The sequence below is a fragment of the Leuresthes tenuis genome, unplaced genomic scaffold (assembly GCF_036924035.1).
Source record: "Leuresthes tenuis unplaced genomic scaffold, fLeuTen1.0.hap1 SCAF_18, whole genome shotgun sequence".
Taxonomy (NCBI): Eukaryota; Metazoa; Chordata; class Actinopteri; order Atheriniformes; family Atherinopsidae; genus Leuresthes; species Leuresthes tenuis.
This window is the reverse complement of record NW_027325372.1, coordinates 25,274,624-25,299,457: the sequence shown is the minus strand read 5'-3', so window position 1 is coordinate 25,299,457 and position 24,834 is coordinate 25,274,624. Positions and strand designations below refer to the sequence as shown.

At 44.5% G+C, this 24,834-nt stretch overlaps 5 non-coding genes and 2 pseudogenes across 5 annotated transcripts; all 7 read left to right on the top strand.

Annotated features, from left to right (window-relative positions):
- Window positions 1-349: 349 nt before the first annotated feature.
- On the top strand, window positions 350-540 carry LOC140276297 (U2 spliceosomal RNA). Its single transcript, XR_011908903.1, has one exon. It is a non-coding gene; the product is annotated as a U2 spliceosomal RNA (small nuclear RNA).
- Window positions 541-951: 411 nt separating this feature from the next.
- On the top strand, window positions 952-1,065 carry LOC140276389 (U5 spliceosomal RNA). The gene has a single exon (XR_011908987.1). It is a non-coding gene; the product is annotated as a U5 spliceosomal RNA (small nuclear RNA).
- A 275-nt stretch (window positions 1,066-1,340) lies between these two features.
- On the top strand, window positions 1,341-1,515 carry LOC140276280 (U2 spliceosomal RNA; annotated as a pseudogene).
- Window positions 1,516-5,820: 4,305 nt separating this feature from the next.
- Window positions 5,821-5,929, top strand: LOC140276269 (U2 spliceosomal RNA; annotated as a pseudogene).
- Window positions 5,930-7,066: 1,137 nt separating this feature from the next.
- LOC140276275 (U2 spliceosomal RNA) lies at window positions 7,067-7,266 on the top strand. Its single transcript, XR_011908891.1, has one exon. It is a non-coding gene; the product is annotated as a U2 spliceosomal RNA (small nuclear RNA).
- A 411-nt stretch (window positions 7,267-7,677) lies between these two features.
- Window positions 7,678-7,791, top strand: LOC140275882 (U5 spliceosomal RNA). The gene has a single exon (XR_011908590.1). It is a non-coding gene; the product is annotated as a U5 spliceosomal RNA (small nuclear RNA).
- Window positions 7,792-8,067: 276 nt separating this feature from the next.
- Window positions 8,068-8,258, top strand: LOC140275919 (U2 spliceosomal RNA). Its single transcript, XR_011908621.1, has one exon. It is a non-coding gene; the product is annotated as a U2 spliceosomal RNA (small nuclear RNA).
- Window positions 8,259-24,834: the final 16,576 nt, after the last annotated feature.

Genomic DNA, 24,834 nt, shown 5'->3' with positions numbered 1-24,834 from the left:
AATTCTGGATATTCTAACAATCTGAATATTTTTTAAATGTTCGATGAAGCCCTTTGCTGTTCTGTTTAGAGACTCAGCTGATCATAAACCAAGTTTTGCTCTTGAACCAAGCTTCTAAACTCTTGACCTTTTTCATTTCTCAGTTAGTATTCACTTTAAAACTAATATTTGTTTGGATTTCATTATTTCATTATTGTGTAGATTTCATTGAACTAAATTAATGTTAAGGGAAATGATTCTGCTCAGTGACAACAGAGGTTTTTACCAAATGGTGTGAAATATTTCCACGTGCACAAGCAGATGCACATTGTGCCAGGAAGGGCCCTCGGACGTGAACCAGTGGACAGTTATCGCTTCTCGGCCTTTTGGCTAAGATCAAGTGTAGTATCTGTTCTTATCAGTTTAATGTCTGATATGTCCTCTATGCGAGGACTACATATTAAATGGATTTTTATCAATAGGAGTTGAAAAAGGAGCTTGCTCCGTTCACTCCAAGCATCGACCCGGTACTGTAGTGCCGCTGGGAACGGTGCGCTCTCCTCTGCTCTTGTGAAAAAGCAAACAGCGGTGCAGGATGGAAGTTTCAGGGAGCCCAAGATGAAACTTTCTTTTAATCTGCTGAGAAAAGAGAGTGAATGCGAAGCAGACTTTAACACGGCTCTGGGAGCGAGCCGAGTGCGGGCTAACCGGGAGAATTGCTTGAAAGAAACGCGACACCGAATGAGCGGTCAGAACAAAGCCTCAATACGGTGTTCCCGTGTTGTTTGTGGCTGCCTTGTCTTTTGCACAGAGTAAAAGACAAGGCAGCCATCGAATAGGGCCCGATTGTTCCTACTTGGTCAGCCGAGGAGCAAGGGGGGGGATCAAGCGTCTCAACCAAGCAAAGCTCACCATGGGGAAGGTGGCTATGCCAACTAGCCTGATGCCCTGCTCCCGCAGTGATGGATAATCGTACTCTGGTTTCTCTTCATAATGTACAAGTCTTTCGCCTTTTACTAAAGACTTCCGTGGAGAGCAGCACTAATGAATTGTTTCTATTTTTGGCAGGCTTTACCTTTGCGGGTGAAGCCCTTTCTGTCTGTGCAAAAGAAATCTTGTTACTGTGTAGAGTGACTTCTCTGAGTAGAGTCGCCTTACTTGTTGCGACTGTGCCGATGTTGCTTGAATGGTGCTCGCTGGAGCGTGCGGTAGTGTAAAGTTATACCATTTAAAAGGGTTGAAGAGTGGTCAGTGCAGCGGGTGGGTGGAGGTGCAAAGTGACACTATGGCCATAAAAAGAACACCGCTACAAGTGCGCATTGTGCCAGGAAGGGCCCTCGGACGTGAACCAGTGGACAGATATCGCTTCTCGGCCTTTTGGCTAAGATCAAGTGCAGTAAGTGGTTTAAGTTACCAGAGCCAAGCGATGTAAGGAGCCTGGATGATTTAGGTGTATCGTTTTTTTTTTTGTGGAGGAAAAAATGGTCATTAAACATCCATCCCAGACAGCATTTTATGCTGGTCTGCGAAATTCTTTGAGGTTTGTTTTAAAAGACAAGAAAAGTCATTTTGGAGATCGGGAGTGGTTCGTCAGAACTGTCATCGTCGCAGGTTTGAAAGTTGATCCAGCACAGATTTTCTGTTTGCAATGGAACGCAGCCGATGGGGGATATGATCTCACTTTGAACAGCCAGCAGCAGTACGATCAGATCCAAGCAACATTTCAGGAAAAGGCAGAGATGGAGCCCTTTTCCAGGTTCAGAGTGGTGCCTCTTTGCCAGAGGAATTTGAGGATTGTGACTATCCACGTTTACAACCCATACGTCGGGGACGAGGCAGTGGCTGGGTTCCTCAGGAGGTACGGGAAAGTGGACATGCAGCCGAAATATCTGCGGGACAGTTTTGGGATCTGGACAGGTCGGAGGCAGTTCAGGGTGCTGTTGGGGGAGGATCCAGACAGCATGGACGGATTAAAGCACCCCCCTGCATACTTTTCAATTGGGGCGGACAGGGGATTTCTTTTTTACTCCGGGCAGCCACTGTTTTGCAGACAATGTCGCAGGTTTGGACACCTGGCGACGGGCTGCGTCCAAGTTTGCTGCCGGAACTGTGGGGGAAGTGGGCACGGTGCTGCCACCTGTGATGCACCCCGGCACTGTCATGGGTGCGGGGATGCGGGGCACCTGCTTCGGGACTGCCCCAAACGTACCCGCACATACGCCACAGTGGCTGGAGGTTTGGAGATCCGGAGGCAGAGGCCGCAGGTGGAGTTGCGTCAGGAGGTCCACGAGGCAAAGATGAGCCTTGGGACGGGGGCTGCTGTCCGGATTGCGGAGGCGGCCGCAGCCTTGCCGGCTGGGGAAAGGCTCATGGCAGATGGAGATGTCCCAGGGAAGAGCAACGTAGAAGGAGCGGCAGACCCATCGGACTTGGGAGGTGATCGTGAAGGTGTGAGTGTTATGGTGAGCTTTGGAGACTGTCTGCCACTGATAGGATCCTGGGCAGATTGTGCGGCGAGTTCGGAGGAGGAGACGGTGGAGATGGTGATGGCAGCGATCGGTGGAGTGAGGAGGCAGAGGGTCTCTTCAGGTGAGGACTACACAGAGTCCTCAGCTGAAGCGGTCCGTGCTGAAACACAGGTGAAGGGAAGAAGGAGGAGGAAGAAACAGCGAGAGGGTGCCGTTCAGTCGATGGACAGTGCGTGTGAAGGAGAGGTGCCTTCGACTTCACCGGGACATTCGGGGTCATTGGGTGTGGACTTGGGGCCGAAGGGTTCCTGCAGGGGGTCTGATGTAATGGAGGGGGTACCTGCGGCCTCCGAGAGGCATCAAGGAGTAAGCAGGGGTGCGGAAGGGGAGGGCGGAGCCTCCGTGGGCACCCAAGATGGTGCAAGGGCTGATAACATAGATGGGGGGACTGGGCCAGGGGAGGGGGGGGCTGTTTCACCCCTGAGCTCGTCACGCTCTGTTTTTGAGGCCAGGTCGCCCAGCAGTGTGGCCTACCTTGAGGAGTGCGAGGTCTACGGATCGGGGGGGTCTGTGGGGAGTGGTTCCGAGGGCCTACTGGGAGAGAAAGAGAAGGCCTGAAAGGGACCTTTACAGTTTTAACAGTCAATGTGAGGGGGATGAGAGATAAGGGGAAGAGGGGGGGGATTTTTCATTATTTGGCCCAGGTCCCTTTCCAGGTTTGTTTTTTACAGGAGGTTCATTTAAGGGATGGGGGAGATGTAAGGGTCTTCTCTGATGGATGGAAGAGGGGGATTTCAAGGTGGGGGGTGGGAGGGGTTCACTCTTGTGGGGTGGGTATTTTATTTGGGGATAGGGATTTTCATGTGTCGGGGAGTTTTTCTGTGGTACAGGGGAGGGTACTAGTGGTTGATGCGGACTGGAGGGGGGTCTATTTTCGGTTTATCACTGTTTATGCCCCAGCAGAACCACAGGGACGGAGGGATCTTTTTTTGGCGTTGCCTGATGTTTGTGTTACCAACAGGGTTTTGGTTGTGGGGGGGGATTTTAATGTCTCTTTTGAAGGCATTGGGGATTTTAGTTTGCCTTATTTGAGGGATGTAGTGATGGACTTTAATTTACAGGATAGTTTCAGGGTGGTGGATAAGTCAGGGGAAGGATTCACATGGTCAAATTCTAGGGGTTCACGCAGTAGGATAGATTTTGTTTTTTTGCCAAATGTGGTGGAGGTGAAAGATGCTGCAGTGTCGCCCCTCTGGTTCACAGATCACGGCCAACTCCGGGTGACCTTTGAGGTGGAGGCACCCCTTTTTGGGAGGGGGTTTTGGAGGCTAAATTGTGAAATCTTGAAGGAAAAGGCTTTCCGGAAAAGTTTTTCTTTCCATTATGGGGTGTGGGAACAACTTAAGCCTTGTTTCGGATCAGTGGTGGACTGGTGGGAGGGGGTAAAACACAATACTCGCCTATTGGCGATCTCATATAGCACAGTGAGAGCACGGGAGAGGAGAAGGGAGTTTGTGCACTTACAGAGGAGACTACAATTTTTGGTGACAGCAGGGAATAAGGGGGAGACGTTGGATAGGGAGGCAGTTGAAGCGGTAAAGGGTAAGTTAGGGATTTATTTTAGGGAGAGGGCTAGGGTGTTTTTATTTCGGTGTAGAAAGGAGAAGTTTGAGTTGGGGGAACGCTGCAGTGCTTACTTTTTCAAGCAGGTTAAGACAGCCCAGGCAAGGGCATGTATCCCGCAGCTGCGTGGGAAAGGTGGGGGTTCTGTGACAGACCCACTGGAGATGGTGGAGGTAGCTTCTCTGTTTTTTGGGGAAGTTTTTGGGGAGGGGGCTGTGGGTGAGGATGGCCTGGGAAGGTTTTTAGGGTCTCTGCAGAGAAGGGTTCCTGGAGATATAGTTGAGGGGATGGAGGGCCCGGTGACCATGGCAGAGGTGGAGGAGGCCATGAAGGGGTTGCCATCAGGCAAGGTGCCTGGGATTGATGGGCTGCCCAAGGAATTTTTTTTGTTTTTTTGGGGGATTTTGGGGAGGGATGTGTGGGAGGTGGTTAAATCTGTTTTGGAAGGGAGGGGCTTAGGGAAAACAATGAGGGAGGGGGTCATATCTCTCTTGTATAAGAAAGGGGACAGGGAGCGAATGGAAAGCTATAGGCCGATCACGTTGCTCTGTGTGGACTACAAAATTGTGGCTCGAGTCCTAGTTGGTCGTCTTCGGAAGGCTCTACCTCATGTAATCCATGAGGATCAGATGTGTGGGGTGGAGGGAAGGCTAATACAGTGGAATCTGGGATTGGTGAGGGACTGTATTCATTGGGTGGAGGAGCGGGGGATCAATATGAGTTTGGTGGGGTTAGATATGGAGAAAGCGTTTGACAGGGTGAACCACAGGTTTCTTTTTGCAGTTTTGGAGAGGATGGGATTTGGGCCCCGTTTTATAGAGTGGTTGGAGATCATGTACAAGGGGGTGGGGAGCAGAGTTATGGTGAACGGGCACTTGGGTACAGTGGTGGCACAGAGAACTGGGGTGAGGCAGGGATGCCCACTCTCCCCGCTGCTCTTTGTGGCTTACATGGAGCCGCTGGGTTCGGTGGTGCGGGGGGACCCGGGTGTGGTGGGTCTGCACCTTCCTGGAGCAGGTCCAGACAAGTTGACAGTGATGCAGTATGCGGATGACATGACCTTTTTTTTGACAACAGAGAGGTCGGTCACACGGCTGTTGGAAGTGGTGGAGAGTTTTTCAATAGTGTCGGGGGCCAAGGTGAACTTAGGGAAGTCCACCATTAAGTTTTTTGGACCATGGGCTGGTAGGGTGGGAGGCCTAGCTGGTCTGCCCCAGTGCCAGGGCCCAGTGAGAGTCCTGGGGGTAGAGTTTCAGGGAGAAGGGAGTGCAGAATTAAATTGGGGAAGGCGTCTGGCTGCAGCCCGTTCGCGGATGGGGCTGTGGAAATCCCGGCAACTTTCCTTAAGTGGTAGAGTGCTGGTTTTGAAGGCTGATATTTTGCCATTTTTGGTATACCTAGCGTATGTTTTTCCTTTACCTCCTCAATATAGGAGAAGTTTCATGAGAGATGTTTTTTCCTTTGTATGGGGGGGGTATGAATATGTGAGAAGGGAGTGGATGTACCAGGAAGTTCGGATGGGAGGCAGGGGTGTGCCGGACATCCCACTTAAGTTGGATGTGGTTGAATGGTTGAATGGTGCTCGCTGGAGCGTGCGGTAGTGTAAAGTTATACCATTTAAAAGGGCTGAAGAGTGCTCAGTGCAGCGGGTGGGCGGAGGTGCAAAGTGACACTATGGCCATAAAAAGAACACCGCTACAAGTGCGCATTGTGCCAGGAAGGGCCCTCGGACGTGAACCAGTGGACAGTTATCGCTTCTCGGCCTTTTGGCTAAGATCAAGTGTAGTATCTGTTCTTATCAGTTTAATGTTTAATAGAGTGGTTGGAGATCATGTACAAGGGGGTGGGGAGCAGAGTTATGGTGAACGGGCACTTGGGTACAGTGGTGGCACAGAGAACTGGGGTGAGGCAGGGATGCCCACTCTCCCCGCTGCTCTTTGTGGCTTACATGGAGCCGCTGGGTTCGGTGGTGCGGGGGGACCCGGGTGTGGTGGGTCTGCTTCATGAGAGATGTTTTTTCCTTTGTATGGGGGGGGTATGAATATGTGAGAAGGGAGTGGATGTACCAGGAAGTTCGGATGGGAGGGAGGGGTGTGCCGGACATCCCACTTAAGTTGGATGTGGTTTTCTTTTCCTTTTTGTGCAGGTCTGTGCAACAGACAAGTGGCCATCATTTTCAGGCACTTTTGCTGTTTTGGTTGTCATTCCCCTTCAGGAGATTGGTGTCATGGGACAATAGAAGGCCAAAGGGGGATGTCTTACCCCCGTATTATAGGCAGGTGGTATGCTGGGGGAAAAAGCACCCAGAGTGTCAGGAGGGGGACCTGTGCTTCAGTCACCGGCGCCTGTACAGGGCTCTGGTGGAAAAAAGGGGGCCGGTGGGGTTGTATGGGGTGGGGCAACAAGGGTGGGTTTTCACACAGCAGAAAGGTCTCACAAACAGGGCGAGGGATATAAATTGGCTCGCCTTACACAGGAGGTTGCCAGTCAGGGAAGTTTTAAATAGACACGGGTTGACACGGGGGAGTTTGTGCCCAAGGGAGGGGTGTGGGGCTGATGAGACAATTGAGCATGTGTTTTGGGAATGTGGGTTTGCAACAAAAGTGTGGGTTGAGTTGGTTCTTTTTTTTCCAAGATTGGGGTCTTTAAAGTATGACATGATAATGCTGGGCTTGGGTTTAAGGGGGAAAGGTAGGGAGGGTTTTCTGTTATGGTTGGTTCTGTCTATGGGAAAGGTGGCGCTGTGGGATGCAAGGACGGCGTTGATTAAAAACAATGTGGACTGGCAGGTGGGAAGGGTGGTGGCAAGGGTGAGGGCAGAGATTGGATGCATGAGAAGAATGGAGGAGGAAAAGTACGGGTATCACGCTGCAAGAGAGCGATGGAAGACTTTATTTTCATGAGCGGGTAGTGTTTCTTTGTGGTTGTTTCTTATGTTTGTATAGTTTTTGTGTCGGACATGTAAAGCATTGCTTTGACTGTTTTGTAATGTTGTTCTAAATGTTTCTTGGAAGTTTTGTAATAAAAAAATAAAAAAATAAAAAAATCTGTACTTATCAGTTTAATATGTGATATGTCTATGCAAGGACTACATATTAAATGGATTTGTATCAATAGGAGTTGAAAAAAGAGCTTGCTCCGTTCACTCGAAGCATTGACCCGGTACTGCAGTGCCGCTGGGAACGGTGCGCTCTCCTCTGCTCTTGTGAAAAAGCAAACAGTGGTGCAGGATGGAAGTTTCAGGGAGCCCAAGATGAAACTTTCTTTTAATCTGCTGAGAAAAGAGAGTGAATGCGAAGCAGACTTTAACACGGCTCTGGGAGCGAGCCGAGTGCGGGCTAACCGGGAGAATTGCTTGAAAGAAACGCGACACCGAATGAGCGGTCAGAACAAAGCCTCAATACGGTGTTCCCGTGTTGTTTGTGGCTGCCTTGTCTTTTGCACAGAGTAAAAGACAAGGCAGCCATCGAATAGGGCCCGATTGTTCCTACTTGGTCAGCCGAGGAGCAAGGGGGGGGAGCAAGCATCTCAACCAAGCAAAGCTCACCATGGGGAAGGTGGCTATGCCAACTAGCCTGATGCCCTGCTCCCGCAGTGATGGATAATCGTACACTGGTTTCTCTTCATAATGTACAAGTCCTTCGCCTTTCACTAAAGACTTCCGTGGAGAGCAGCACTAATGAATTGTTTCTATTTTTGGCAGTCTTTACCTTTGCGGGTGAAGCCATTTCTGTCTGTGCAAAAATAAATCTTGTTACTGTGCAGAGTGACTTCTCTGAGTAGAGTCGCCTTACTTGTTGCGACTGTGCCGATGTTGCTTGAATGGTGCTCGCTGGAGCGTGCGGTAGTGTAAAGTTATACCATTTAAAAGGGCTGAAGAGTGCTCAGTGCAGCGGGTGGGCGGAGGTGCAAAGTGACACTATGGCCATAAAAAGAACACCGCTACAAGTGCGCATTGTGCCAGGAAGGGCCCTCGGACGTGAACCAGTGGACAGTTATCGCTTCTCGGCCTTTTGGCTAAGATCAAGTGTAACATCTGTTCTTATCAGTTTAATGTCTGATATGTCCTCTATGCGAGGACTACATATTAAATGGATTTTTATCAATAGGAGTTGAAAAAGGAGCTTGCTCCGTTCACTCCAAGCATCGACCCGGTACTGCAGTGCCGCTGGGAACGGTGCGCTCTCCTCTGCTCTTGTGAAAAAGCAAACAGCGGTGCAGGATGGAAGTTTCTTTTAGTCTGCTGAGAAAAGAGAGTGAATGCGAAGTAGACTTTAACACGGCTCTGGGAGCGAGCCGAGTGCGGGCTAACCAGGAGAATTGTTTGAAAGAAACGCGACACCGAATGAGCGGTCAGAACAAAGCCTCAATACGGTGTTCCTGTGGTGTTTTTATAAAATGCGGTGAAAAAAAAGGTGTGAATTCCCCATAGAAAACTAAAAGGTGGAGCGGAAGTGTTCGGCTGAGAGAAGGTGTGAATGTCGGACTATATTTGGTGAAAAGCAGGTGAAGCAAGGTCTGAATGCCCAACCTTACATCATCAAAAGCGAGATCAGAGGTTTTTGGCTGCAAGAAGGCCATAGTTTGCCAAAAGCGGGTAAGGTGCGAATGACCGACTAAATATCAACAAAAGTGGGGGCGGAGGTCTTCGGATGCAAGTGGGTGTGAATATCCCACCATACAAGTATGGTGGAGAGGAAGCTGTGAATGGCCGACCATAGTTTGCAAAAAGTGGGTGAGAAAAGGTGCGAATGTCCAACCATACATGATCAAAACAGGGAGCGGAGGTGTTTGGCTGTGACAAGGTGTGAATGTCCACCCATAATTAATGAAAAGCGGGCAACAAGTAGGTTCGAATGCCCAACCATACATCAACAAAAGCAGGAGTGGATGTGTTTGGCTACAAGAAGGTTTGAATGTCCGAGCATAGTTTGTAAAAAGCGGGTAAGAAAAGGTGCGAATGCCCGACAAAGTATGATCAAAAGAGGGAGTGGAGGTTTTCGGCTACAAGAAGGTTTGAATGTCCGACCATAGTTTGTAAAAAGCGGGTAAGAAAAGGTGCGAATGCCCGAACATACATCATCAAAAGAGGGAGCGGAGGTGTTACGCTGAAAGACGGTGTGAATGTCCGACCATAGTTGGTAAAAAGCGGGCAAGAAAAGGTTCGAATATCTAACCAAACATAATCAAAAGTGGGAACAGAGCTGTTCGACTGCAAGTAGGTGTGAATGTCCACCCATAATTCCTGAAAAATGGGTAAGAAAAGGTGCGAATGCCCAACCATACATCATCAAAAGAAGAAATGGATGTGTTCTGCTACAAGAAGGTTTGAATGTCCGACCATAGTTTGTAAAAAGCGGGTAAGAAAAAGTTCGAATGCCCGAACATACACCATCAAAAGAGGGAGCGGAGGTGTTCCGCTGTAAGATGCTGCGAATGTCCAACCATAGTTGGTAAAAAGCGGGTAAGAAAAGGTTAAAAAAACCCGACTGTACACAATCAATAGTGGGAGCGGAGTTGTTCGGCTACAAGAAGGTGTGAAAGTCCGACCATGGTTTGTAAAACGCGGGTAAGACAAGGTGCGAATGCCCGACAATGTATGATCAAAAGAGGGAGCGGAGTTGTTCGGCTGCAAGGTCTGAATTTCCAACCATAATTTGTAAACACCATTGAAGAAAAGGCTCGAAAGCCCGACTATACACCATCAAAAGCAGGAGCGGAGGTGTTCAGCTGCAAGAAGGTCTGAATGTCCACCCATAATTCCTCAAAAATGGGTAAAAAAAAAAGGTGCGAATGCCCAACCATACATCATCAAAAGCAGGACTGAATGTGTTCGGCTACAAGAAGGTTTGAATGTCCGAGCATAGTTTGTAAAAAGCGGGTAAGAAAAGGTTCGAATGCCCGAACATACACCATCAAAAGAGGGAGCGGAGGTGTTCCGCTATAAGATGCTGCGAATGTCCGACCATAGTTGGTAAAAAGCGGGTAAGAAAAGGTTAAAAAAACCCAACTGTACACAATCAATAGTGGGAGCGGAGTTGTTCGGCTACAAGAAGGTGTGAAAGTCCGACCATGGTTTGTAAAACGCGGGTAAGACAAGGTGCGAATGCCTGACAATGTATGATCAAAAGAGGGAGCGGAGTTGTTCGGCTGCAAGGTCTGAATTTCCAACCATAATTTGTAAACACCATTGAAGAAAAGGCTCGAAAGCCCGACTATACACCATCAAAAGCAGGAGCGGAGGTGTTCAGCTGCAAGAAGGTCTGAATGTCCACCAATAATTACTGAAAAATGGGTAAGAAAAGGTGTGAATGCCCAACTATACATCATCACAAGCAGAAGTGGATGTGTTCGGCCACAAGAAGGTTTGAATGTCCGACCATAGTTTGTAAAAGGCGGGTATGAAAAGGTTCGAATGCCCGAACATACACAATCAAAAGAGGGAGCGGAGGTGTTTCGCTGCAAGAAGGTGTGAATGTCCGAGCATAGTTTGTAAAAAGTGGGTAAGAAAATGTTCGAATGCCAGAACATACACCATCAAAAGAGGGAGCGGAGGGGTTCCGCTGTAAGAAGGTGTGAATGTCCGACCATAGTTGGTAAAAAGCGGGTAAGAAAAGGTTGAAATACCCGAACATACACAATCAATAGCGGGAGCGGAGTTGTTCGGCTAAAAGAAGGTGTGAAAGTCCGACCATGGTTTGTAAAAAGCGGGTAAGAAAAGGTTCGAATGCCAAAATATACACCATCAAAAGCGGAAGCCGTGGTGTTCGGCTGCAAGTAGGTGTGAATGTCAGATCATAATTTGCAAAAAGCTGATGAGAAAGGTGTGAATGACCGACAATAATTGCTGAAAAATGTGTTAGAAAAGGTAAGAATGCCCGACCATTCATCACCAAAAGCGAGAGAAGAGGTGTTCGGCTGCAAGAAGCTGTGAATTTCCAGCCATAATAACTCAAAAACGGGTAAGAAAAGGTAGTATTGCCAGACCATGAATGATCAAAACAGGGAGCGGAGGTTTTCCGCTGTAAGAAGGTGTTAATGTCCGACCATAATTGGTTAAAAGCGGGTAAGAAAAGGTTAAAATACCCGACTGTACACAATCAATAGCGGGAGCGGAGTTGTTTGGCTACTAAAAGGTGTGAAAGTCCGACCATGGTTTGTAAAAAGCGGGTAAGAAAAGGTGCAATTGTCGGACAATGTATGATCAAAAGAGGGAACGGAGGTTTTCGGCTGCAAGAAGGTCTAAATGTCCAACCATAATTTGTAAACACCGGGGAAGAAAAGGCTCGGAAGCCCGACTATACACCATCAAAAGCGGGAGCGGAGGTGTTCAGCTGCAAGAAGGTCTGAATGTCCATCAATAATTGCTAGAAAACATGAAAAAAAATGTTCGAATATCCAACCGCACATGATCATAAGTGGGAGAGGAGGTGTGAATGTCCACCCATAATTCCTCAAAAATGGGTAAAAAAAAGGTGCGAATGCCCAAACATACATCATCAAAAGCAGGACTGGATGTGTTCGGCTAAAAGAAGGTTTGAATGTCCGAGCATAGTTTGTAAAAAGCGGGTAAGAAAAGGTTCGAATGCCCGAACATACACCATCAAAAGAGGGAGCGGAGGTGTTCCGCCATAAGAAGGTGTGAATGTCCGACCGTAGTTGGTAAAAAGTGGGTAAGAAAAGGTTAAAATACCCGTCTGTGCACAATCAATAGCGGGAGCGAATGTGTTCGGCTACAAGAAGGTGTGAAAGTCCGACCATGTTTTGTAAATAGCGGGTAAGAAAAGGTGCGAATGCCTGACAAAGTAAGATCAAAAGAGGGAGCGGAGGTTTTCGACCAAAAGAAGGTCTGAATGTCCACCCATAATTCCTCAAAAATGGGAAAAAAAAAAGGTGCAAATGCCCAACCATACATCATCAAAAGCAGGACTGGATGTGTTCGGCTACAAGATGGTGTGAATGTCCACCCATAATTCCTGAAAAATGGGTAAGAAAAAGGTGCGAATGCCCAACCATACATCATCAAAAGCAGGTTTGAATGTCAGATCATAATTTGCAAAAACCTGATGAGAAATGGTGAGAATGCCCGACTATACACCATCAAATGCGGGAGCGGAGGTGTTCGGCTGTGTGAGTAGGTGTGAATGTCCAACCATACTTGCTGAAAAATATGACAAAGCAGTTTTCACTTGGTTTGAGTGAAGGAATTCATTTTATATCAAAATCCGAAATTGTGTAGAACTGGTGAAAAGAAGCTTATTCTCGGATTCCTAAAGGTTTAGTGTTGTTCTTTGGTATACTGCAAAGTAATACTTTCTATTTTGTTGAAACCCATTAAGACATGGATAAATATGAAGGACAAAGCAGTTTTAACTTGGTTTGAGTAAAGGAATTCATTTTATATCAAAATCCGAAATTGTGTAGAACTGGTGAAAAGAAGCTTATTCCCCGATTACTAAAGGTTTAGTGTTGTTCTTTGGTATACTGCAAAGTAATACTTTCTTTTTTTGTTGAAACCTATTCAGACATGGATAAATATTAAGGACAAAGCAGTTTTAACTTGGTTTGAGTGAAGGAATTCATTTTATATCAAAATCCGGAATTGTGTAGAACTCGTGAAAAGAAGCTTATTCTCGGATTCCTGAAAAAAATTAGTGTTGTTCTTTCCTATCCTGCAAAGTACTACGTTCTTTTTTGTTTAAAGCTATTTAGACATGGGTAAATATGAAGGACAAAGCAGTTTTAACTTGGTTTGAGTGAAGAAATTAATTTTATATCAAAATCCGAAATTGTGTAGAACTGGTGACAAGAAGCTTATTCTCGGATTCCTAAAGGTTTAGTGTTGTTCTTTGGTATACTGCAAAGTAATACTTTCTTTTTTGTTGAAAGCTATTCAGACATGGATAAATATGAAGGACAAAGCAGTTTTAACTTGGTTTGAGTGAAGGAATTCATTTTATATCAAAATCCGAAATTGTGTAGAACTCGTCAATCGACGCTTATTCTCGGATTCCTGAAAAGGTTTAGAGTTGTTCTTTCCTATCCTGCAAAGTACAACGTTCTTTTTTGTTTATAGCTATTATGACATGGATAAATATGAAGGACAAAGCAGTTTTAACTTGGTTTGAGTGAAGGAATTCATTTTATATCAAAATCCAGAGTTGTGCATTATGGCAGCAGAATTGTAGTCTGAATACCTTTTATGCCAAATAGATTTGCCTTGCCAAGGGAAGTTTTATAAATGTTTATTGTTTATGTTTAAAATATATAAACTAGCAGAATAATTAATTCATCCGCCTGGTCCCTCCCACCCCGGAGAGGGCAGCCAGAGACTGGCTGCAATAGGCATCCCCGCAACCTGGGACCCAACACAGGGCAGGAGGGCCTTATGTCCACCAGGCTCAGGGCCTGCAGTCACCATATTCCGGGAGCTACTGTACCCACAGAAGGAACTGCTTTGTCCTTCATATTTATCCATGTCTAAATAGCTTTAAACAAAAAAAAGAACGTTGTACTTTGCAGGATAGGAAAGAACAACTCTAAACCTTTTCAGGAATCCGAGAATAAGCGTCGATTGACGAGTTCTACACAATTTCGGATTTTGATATAAAATGAATTCCTTCACTCAAACCAAGTTAAAACTGCTTTGTCCTTCATATTTATCCATGTCTGAATCGGTTTCAACAAAATAGAAAGTATTACTTTGCAGTATACCAAAGAACAAACACTAAACCTTTAAGAATCCGAGAATAAACTTATTTCCACGAGTTCTACACAATTTCGGATTTTGATATAAAATGAATTCCTTCACTAGAACCAAGTGAAAACTGCTTTGTCATATTTTTCAGCAAGTATGGTTGGACATTCACACCTACTCACAGCCGAACACCTCCGCTCCCGCATTTGATGGTGTATAGTCGGGCATTCTCACCATTTCTCATCAGGTTTTTGCAAATTATGATCTGACATTCACACCTGCTTTTGATGATGTATGGTTGGGCATTCGCACCTTTTTTTACCCATTTTTCAGGAAATATGGGTGGACATTCACACCGTCTTGCAGCTGAACACCTCCTCTCCCGCATATGATCATGTGCGGTTTGATATTCGAAAATTTTCTTTCATGTTTTTTAGCAATTATTGATGGACATTGAGACCTTCTTGCAGCTGAACACCTCTGCTCCCGCTTTTGATGGTGTATAGTCGGGCTTCCGAGCCTTTTCTTCCCCGGTTTTTACAAATTATGGTTGGACATTCACACCTTCTTGCAGCCGAAAACCTCCGCTCCCTCTTTTGATTATACATTGTCGGGCATTCGCACCTTTTCTTAACCGCTTTTTACAAAACATGGTCGGACTTTCACACCTTCTTGTAGCCGAACACATCCCTTCCCGCTATTGATTGTGTACAGTCGGCCATTTGAACCTTTTCTTACCCGCTTTTTACCAACTACGGTCGGACATTCACACCTTCTTATGGCGGAACACCTCCGCTCCCTCTTTTGATGGTGTATGTTCGGGCATTCGAACCTTTTCTTACCCGCTTTTTACAAACTATGCTCGCACATTCAAACCTTCTTGTAGCCGAACACATCCAGTCCTGCTTTTGATGATGTATGGTTGGGCATTCGCACCTTTTTTTTTACCCATTTTTGAGGAATTATGGGTGGACATTCACACCTTTTTGCAGCTAAACACCTCCGCTCCCACTTATGATCATGTGCGGTTTGATATTCGAAAATTTTCTTTCATGTTTTCTAGCAATTATTGATGAACATTCAGACCTTCTTGCAGCTGAACCCCTCTGCTCCCGCTTTTGATGGTGTATAGTCGGGCTTTCGAGCCTTTTCTTCCCCGTTTTTTACAAATAATGTTTGGACATTCAGACCTTCTTGCAGCCGAAAACCTCCGCTCCCTCTTTTGATCATACATTGTCGGGCATTCGCACCTTTTCTTACCCGCTTTTTACAAAACATGGACTGACTTTCACACCTTCTTGTAGCCGAACACATTCGCTCCCGCTATTGATTGTGTACAGTCGGGTATTTTAACCTTTTCTTACCCACTTTTTACCAACTACGGTCGGATATTGACACCTTATGGCGGAAAACCTCCGCTCCCTCTTTTGATGGTGTATGTTTGGGCATTCGAACCTTTTCTTACCCGCTTTTTACAAACTATGGTCGGACATTCAAACCTTCTTGTAGCCGAACACATCCAGTCCTGCTTTTGATGATGTATGGTCGGACTTTCACACCTTTTAGTAGCCAAACAACTCCGCTCCCGCTATTGATTGTGTACAGTCGGGTATTTTAACCTTTTCTTACCCGCTTTTTACCAATTATGGTCGGACATTCACACCTTCTTACAGCGGAACACCTCCGCTCCCTGTTTTGATCATTTATGGTCTGGCAATACTACCTTTTCTTACCCATTTTTGAGTAATTATGGCCTGACATTCACAGCTTCTTGCAGCCAAACACCTCTTCTCCGCTTTTGATGATGAATAGTCCGGCATTCTTACCTTTTCTAACACATTTTTCAGCAATTATTGTTGGTCATTCAAACCTTTCTCATCAGCTTTTTGCAGTTATGATCTGACATTCACACCTACTTGCAGCCGAACACCTCGGCTTCCGTTTTTGATGGTGTATATTTTGGTTTTCGAACCTTTTCTTACCCACTTTTTACAAACTATGCTCGGACATTCACACCTTCTTGCAGCGAAACACCTCCGCTCCCTCTTTTGATTGTGTATGTTCGGGCATTCGAACCTTTTCTTACCCGCCTTTTACAAACTATGGTCGGACATTCAAACTTTCTTGTGGCCGAACAAATCCACTTCTGCTTTTGATGATGTATAGTTGGGCATTCACACCTTTTCTTACCCATTTTTCAGTAATTATTGGTGGACATTCAGACCTTCTTGCAGCTGAACACCTCTGCTCCCGCTTTTGATGGTGTATAGTCGGGCTTTCGAGGCTTTTCTTCAACGGTGTTTACAAATTATGGTTGGAAATTCAGACCTTGCAGCTGAACACCTCCGCTCCCTCTTTTGATCATACATTGTCGGGCATTCGCACCTTGTCTTACCCGCCTTTTACAAACCATGGTCGGACTTTCACACCTTCTTGTAGCCGAACAACTCCGCTCCCGCTATTGATTGTGTACAGTCGGGTATTTTAACCTTTTCTTACCCGCTTTTTACCAATTATGGTCGGACATTCACACCGTCTTACAGCGGAACACCTCCGCTCCCTCTTTTGATGGTGTATGTTCGGGCATTCGAACTTTTTCTTACCCACTTTTTACAAACTATGGTCGGACATTCAAACCTTCTTGTAGCAGAACACATCCACTTCTTCTTTTGATGATGTATGGTTGGGCATTCGCACCTTTTCTTACCCATTTTTCAGGAATTATGGGTGGACATTCACACCTACTTGCAGTCGAACAGCTCTGCTCCCACTTTTGATTATGTTTGGTTTGATATTCGAACCTTTTCTTAACTGCTTTTTACAATCTTTGGTCGGACATTCACACCTTCTTGCAGCCGAACACCTCCGCTTCCGCTTTTGATGGTATATATTCGGGCATTCGAACCTTTTCTTACCCGCTTTTTACCAACTATGGTCGGACATTCGCACCATCTTACAGCGGAACACCTCAGCTCCCTCTTTTGATGGTGTATGTTCGGGCATTCGCACCTTTTCTTACCTGCTTTTTACAAACTTTGGTCGGACGTTCACACCTTCTTGCAGCCGAACACCTCCGCTTCCGCTTTTGATGGTATATATTCGGGCATTCGAACCTTTTCTTACCCGCTTTTTACCAACTATGGTCGGACATTCGCACCATCTTACAGCGGAACACCTCTTCTCCCGCTTTTGATGATGAATGGTCCGGCATTCTTACCTTTTCTAACACATTTTTCAGCAATTATTGTCGGTCATTCACACCTTTCTCATCAGCTTTTTGCAAATTATGATCTGACATTCACACCTACTTGCAGCCGAACACCTCGGCTTCCGCTTTTGATGGTGTATATTTTGGCATTCGAACCTTTTCTTACCCGCTATTTACAAACCATGGTCGGACTTTCACACCTTCTTTTAGCCGAACAACTCCGCTCCCGCTATTGATTGTGTAGAGTCGGGTATTTTAACCTTTTCTTACTCGCTTTTTACCAACTATGGTCGGACATTCACACCTTCAACAAGCCCTTCAATGTCCACAATTTTGGCGTCACGAACAGGATCCCTCGACTGGTGTCTCTGGACCGGACCGCAGTGCATGGCCAGCCTGGACTGAAGTAGCTGTTCCAGCCTCATACCTCCAAGGCCTTTTCTGAGAGAGAGGACTGGCAGGTCCTTTTCCTGAATACCAGCGCTGGGATCATTTTTTAAATATGATAGTCTGAGACGATAGGACTGCTTTTTAGTTTTTATTTGAATAAAAGAGGGTTTCCCGGTTGTGTCATTAGTGAGACAGAGATTTCATGGGTAAGTGAAACTTTTGAAGCAGTCCGAAGAAGTGTGAAGTACTCCGAAGAAGTATGAGTAAAGATTAAGGTCCTCATTGGAGACGTCCTTTGAGTGAAGGAATGTATTTCCCCATTCCAAGTCTGAGAATGGGAAACAGTAGGTCTCAGACTTTTGACCCTACCGGGGGACCTAAGCATGTTGAAATGAAAAAGAAATATGGTCCAGAGGTTTTCCACCTGAAGGTTCTTTTAGTATGTTAGAAATAAGAAAATTAGAAGAAAAGTTTTGCAAATATGAGAAAGAGATGAAGCAAAAAAAAGAAAGTTAAGTTTAAATAAGAAGTAAGAAAGGTATAGAATGTTGGAAAAAATAAAGTGTATTAAGAGAAAGAAAGGAAAATGTTAAACAAATGCCATGACGGAATGATGATAATAATTTAGTATGTGGACGAAAAGATAATTCAGCTCTGATTAAGACTGAATCTTCTTTTAAACCAACACCATATTCCACTGATAACACCTTTTCTCCTTCTGCACCTCTTTACCCCACCCTGAGCGCTCTCGCTGTGCCGGATCCAGACCTGGACTCCTGCCCTCCACGACGCCTGCAACAACAACAGCCAGCCCTGCCACAAGCCTCTGGCTCTCGGGAAGAAGGGACTTCTTCCATCCTCCCTCGGGAAGAAATTCCATCATCCTCACAACATCAGTTACATAGGTCTGATGATGAGGAAAAGGAAGACGTTTGGTTCTCCAGCGTACCTGCCCAAGAACTTTTAACGCAAGTGACAAAAATCCTTTACCCACAATCTGGACTTCAGAGATCTAAACGTGAGAAAAAACAAAACCAGATTCAAACCATGCCTATGGTTAAAGTTGCAGTTCCCACTGGACCATTACTGGTATATTGACCCTGGACTGAGACTGACATCATGGAAGCATAACAATGCTTACCAGATCCAGAGATTTCTGGACCCCATTTTGCTGACGAGTTGCGAGATTTCTGCGCACAATTCTGCCCGACCGGGGTTGAATTGCGTCGCATATTGGCAAAAAAGTTCAAACTGACCGACCTCTGCAAAATAGAGGCCAGTATGCTACAACTGGATTTGCGACCTACCAACAGTGAACGAGGACATAATGATAACGCTCAATATGAAGCAGCCATCCAAAGACTGTGTCAAGCCATCACCACTCAATTTCCAACCAAAATCAATATGTCCCACATTTACACCTGCAAACAGAAACCCGGTGAAGGGACTGATGATTTTGTACACCGCATCCTTGAGGAAGTCAGCAAGCACAGCGGTCATCAGAGACCAACGGATTTGGGTAATGAATCAGGACCATGGGAGAGTATTGCATGCAATGCAATAATTAAAGGCCTCATGCCAGATGTCGCCACTGAAGTAAAGAACATTTACGTGGGATGGTGTGAGGGTCCTCGTTTTGGCTGACGTTCGCCGATATGCTCGCCATGCTCAGAACCAAGTTGAGATGCGTAAGATATAGGACAAGTGTGAAAAGGAGCTGCATTTGGCAGCCATGACCATGTATTACGCAGTTGGTGTAAACAGAGGACGAGGCCGAAGTCGAAGACGTGGACGTGTGGGAGAGGAGGTCGAAATGGGCCACGCCAGAGCTATGATCCGAATATTTGTTTTTACTGTGGCTGTGTCCACAGCTGAAAAGTGATGAAATTGGGCAAAAGGCTGACTGAGGGTGGGAGGCAGGTTCTGGACGTCACGCGGCAGCGGAGCCTCCACTAATGGGTGATAGCACAAACACACTCACACATTTTTCCTGCTCTGTGTAGTGAAGAAACGCTTGCCGACTGTGATTCACGTAGTAAAGTTTTGCATGCTATTTCCGTCCTAGAGCAAAGATATTTCTCTCAGAATATAGGAACTTATGTTCATCAGTAGTGACGTCAGGGGAGTTTGATTGTCCTCCAAAGTTAAGTGGAAACCACGTTTACTCTATGTCTGCATCAGGCCAGGTTGTGAAGGAGAAAATGACATCGCCCATTGCGTGTGTCACTCCCGATGGGCTCTCCTTCAAACACTCATTTTTGTTATCAGAGTTGTGTCCCATTAACCTGATGGGCTGTGATCTCATGTGTAAATTAGGCATTATTTTAACTTCTACACCAGAGGGTGTTAACGTTATGTTACAGCCTGACAAAGTTTTCACAGCAGTGCAGTTTGATTCATCTGCACTTACATATGCTTATGAGTGGAAACTTCCCAGCTCTCCTTTTTCACAACAACTAGTGGAAGAAGCAAAAGCGTTAGTTTCACCCCTTTCTGATTTCATGCAACCTGCTGATTTGCACTGCACATCACACATTTCTTTGGGGCCTGACAATGACTATGAGAAGAAGTGAAAAAATATGTGCGCCTACTTTATTGGCTGTGTCGCTCACTCCAGAGCACTTCGATTTTTTTAATGTTTGTGGTACTCGCCCTCACATTTCCTTGGCCAAACCTACACACTGGCATTGACAAGGTGTGGGAGAGTTTGTTGCTACATGTCAGAAAGAAACAGATTGGACCGTTTCACCTGCTGATCCAAATTTGATGTTTTCTGAACGATTGTCAGCATACAAAAAAACATTTTTGAGTACAATGCATTGTCAAAGAACTGTGGAATTAATTCCTACCACAGAATCACATTTTGAAGCATGTTTTTTATCTGAAAAAGATTTGTCTTCGATACCCATGTTGGCTGAAGTGCCCAATGATCTTTGGGCGAAGAGCAAATATGATGTGGGGTTGTTTATTGTTGAAACTAGATTAGAAGTAGATAAATATGAAGGACAAAGCAGTTTGAACTTGGTTTGAGAGAAGGAATTAATTTTATTGCAAAATCCGAATTCATGCATAACTCGTCAAATAGATAGTGATGTGTCGTTCGTGAGCGATTCGTTCGATATGAACAAATTTTTTATATGACTCGGGAGTAACGAGTTGTCTCAGTGAGTGATTCTTTCATTTTCATGCAGTACCCTTCCTCACCACATGGCAGGCGGCAGCTTCATAAGCTCAGTCAGCAGGACAGGAAACAGTATTGATTCGTTCATGACTCAACTCCTCGACTGACGGGTCCTCGCACAGGAAACAGTATTGATTAGTTTACGACTCAACTCCTTGGGTCTTCGTTCATTTGTCACGTTTTAAATTCTACATTTCATTTGACAGGCTGAAGAGCAGTAGGCACAACAGTTCGTTCACAAACCGGATCATTAATCTCATAGACTATTCTACCATCAACAACTTGGAAACCACAATCGACTCTAGATGCAGAAATAGCATTTAATGGAGTGAACTGGAAATTTTTATTCGCAGCATAAAACAAATTCGGGTTTGGGTCACACTTCATCAACTGGATAAGGATATTATATAGCTCCCCAAATGCAAGTGTCAGGACAAATGATCAAACTTCTCCAAGCTTCAGTCTGCAGAGAGGTACAAGACAGGGTTGCTCACTTTCTCCCTCACTTTTTGCTATTTTCATCAAACCTTTAGCAGCTGCTATCAGACAAGATAGAAATATTAAAGGCATCCAACCCCAAAATATTGAGCATAAAATAAGTCTTTATGCTGATGATGTATTATTTTTCCTTCAGAACTCAGAGACGTCTCTCACTCACACGATCACACTCATAAATAAATTCTCGGCACTTTCTGACTACTCTATCAACTGGTCTAAGACCACAGTTCTGCCCATTAACTGTAGGGTCCAGAATATACCTGCGATCACTTTACAGTCAGGAAATATTAGATATTTAGGCATAAACATTTCCTCCAGGCTCTCAGAGCTAACAAAGCTAAATTATGTGCAATTATTAAAGAGAGTAGAGGACGATCTCTCTCGTTGGAAGTCCTTACCTATATCACTTATGGAGTTACAACCATTAAAATGATGATACGACCAAAAGTTAACTATTTGTTCTCAATGATCCCCATAAAACCATCTGCTACTTGGTTTAAGTCACTAGATTCATGCATCTCCAAATTTCTGTGGAAAAACAAACCACCACGTATCAGTTTAAAAACCCTACAGAAGACCAAGGACAGTGGTGGATTAGATTTACTTCATTTTCAGCACTATTCCTTAGCCAATAGGTTACAATATATATCAAAATGGTTTAAACCTTGTTGTTGTCACAGTTCCCAGAGACGTTGTAATCGTTGAGGATTCTATATTCACCCCCTCATTAGAGGCACGTGTTGCAGATTGATGACACTGAATCTTCTTCTCTGTTCATTGCTGGCATCATTCCCAGCATCGTAAGTGTTCGTGGCATTGTTAGCCTCTTCTTCTGGATCTTGATATCGAGCATCCTTTTGTATTTCTGGTTTGTAAGTCCTCTCTCTTCGTTCACCGGAGTCTTCGTCTCTTTGTCCTTGAGTTTGGTGATTTTTTCTTCTTTTGATGCCTTGACACAGTGTGACAGGTGATACCACGTGGGAGATCCTTTAACTTGGACTGCTGTCCCTGTGCTGCGAAATGGCTGTGCTGCTCAAATGGTCTCTCCTTCATCATATACACAGTTATTTATACATCACCTTCCACCATGAAGCGTTGTCCCTTTTTGTTTCTCTCTTTGTTCTTAAAATGCTGTTATGCATGTCTAAACCAATCCATTAAACTAGATCATTTTGGCAGTAAAGCGATCTACAATGTGCTTGGTCGCAAAGCTGCTCATCTGTGGTAAACAGCTCTTCAGAAAGGCATTCTTCAATTGATTTCACTAATTTTATGTAATAATTTTGTGATTTCCTACAAAACTACACTTCTTCTCCCATCTGTCTGAGTATTTAATATTGTCTGGGTCCCGTTAAAACATGTATTTTTCCCATCTAATTCCTTGTTTGCTTTAAAACAAGTATTCCCCATTTTCTATCCCTTCAGTAGCCAACCAGTTTGTATGGAGTACACTGGAGCAACTTGACTGATCAGTAAAACACTGCTTTTGTTGTCACCGCAAGGCTTCCCCCGTCGGTTGTTTCACTGAGACACTACTGAGTAACTACAACTCAACACAGTTTATACACATAACATTCATATACATACTAACAAACAAACAAACAATAATTTAACGCAATTTTCTCATCTCTGTTTGAACGTACACCCAGGTAAATTTTCCTGTAGTCTTCTCATACCGACTATGGACCCATTCATTGTTTAACTTCACTGTTTTGCAAATCCTAATTGAATATTACACATTGACATTGAACTTTACTGTATAAGCAGGTCTTCATTGCATTCAGCAGCCTATATGTGAGCATTTATGTGTAAGCTGTTCTTCTTTGCATTTATCAGCAGCAAGCAATTCTTCACTGCACATGCATATGTAAATAGTAAAACAATTCCAATGTGTTAGCGAAACCTTCTATATCACAGTGGTTTCTAAGGTCTATTTTAAGTTCTTTGCCATCAGTGAGATGACATTGTTTACAAAGTGTGTCAAATTATCACTGAAGATCTTTTCAGGAATTTCAAATCTAGAAATGAGTTATTTTACGCGTGATTTTGCTACTGAGAGTGCATCTGCTTGTGCACATGGAAATATTTCAGACCATTTGGTAAAAACCTCTGTTGTCACTGAGCAGAATCGTTTCCCTTAACATTAATTTAGTTCAATGAAATCTAAAAAATAATGAAATAATGAAATCCAAACAAATATGTTGAAAAAGATACACTGGCTTAGGGAATTATCTTCGTTTTGGTCTTAGATTGCCCTGTGGAATGTATTTTGCACATATTTGACCTGCTAGACAAAACTTTATTCATTTATTGATTCTAAAAATTTTTTTTTAATAATTAGTAAAACCATATGCTGTAAAAACCTGGTTCATTATTGCTTCCATCCCTCCTGTTGAGACATGACATGGTCCGTGGCTCAATACTGCAGCATATTTAAACAAATTCTTTGGCAGTATGGTTTTCCTTCCGGTCATTCATACGAGTCTATTGTAGATGGCAATTGAATAACATCTAATAATGCTAAAATATTTGTAGTTTATACATTTAGCTGTGGATGTCAACATACCTGTTTTTCCAATGCTGTGTTAACACATGTACAGTTGAGAAGGCATACTGACTGTCAGTGTAAACGTTAACAACCTTTTTGTTATTTAATTTACAAGCTTCAGTTAAAGCTACCAATTCGACTGCTTGAACAGAGTAATTTTTTGGTAGTGGTTGTTTTAAGAAAACTTCAGTTTCTGTTACTACTGCAAATCCTGTAGCATTTGTGCCATCAGGGTTGTTTTCCTTGATCTGTTGAATAAATATAGTTATTTCTGCATTTTCATAACGTATATCAGTTAAGTCTGGCCTGGGTAAAACACTGATGGTTATTTCTGACATGCAATCATGAGGCTTTCCATCTGTGGGGTAGGTAGCAGTGTGGATGGATTAAGTGTAGCACATCTCTCGACAACAAGGTGTGGCTGTGAAAGAAGAACTGTTATGTAGGAGAGATGTCTGGTAAAGATATTTTGTTAAGTAACCATATCACAGCCACTGCAAGAGGTACCTTAAGTGTTAATGGGTGAAATAACACCATTATTGTTGATGCCTGCACTGCCAATGGCTTCTGGCCATTGATTCAAAAGTACGATCTCGTCCCTTTTTCCCCCTTTCAGTGGACACTGGCCCCTAATTACCGCAATTCAGCAGGGGGTCTTTCATTAGGAGTACTGGACTCCCCCGTGCACGGTTTCAGCTCCGACCCTGGACAGCGGAAAAAACGTTGAGATCTGGTTTGAGGACCCAATTGTTGAGAAAAGTCTCTCAATGAGACTCAGAGTTGCTGGAGTCAGTTAATGCAAGTTCAAGAATGTGTGTGTGTATGGGTGTATGTGTGCGAACGTGTGTGAGTTTGTGTGTGTGAGAGTTTAAAGAACCTGTTATCCACAGGCAGGTCTTAACTAGTATGGCACGGGTCCAGCCTGTCTCATCTTTTTTGGAAGGTCCAGCGCTCGGCCGTAACCCTTCTGTCTGTTTGGACTCTCACATACATTCGGTTAATCATAGAAAAACGAGAACAAAACTTTTTAGCCCCTTAAATTCATAAAACAGACATGGTGCAGTTATTTCCATTCTAGAAAATAAGAGTAATCACCACCATTCCTATAAATTCTGGATATTCTAACAATCTGAATCTTTTTTAAATGTTCGATGAAGCCCTTTGCTGTTCTGTTTAGAGACTCAGCTGATCATAAACCAAGTTTTGCTCTTGAACCAAGCTTCTAAACTCTTCACCTTTTTC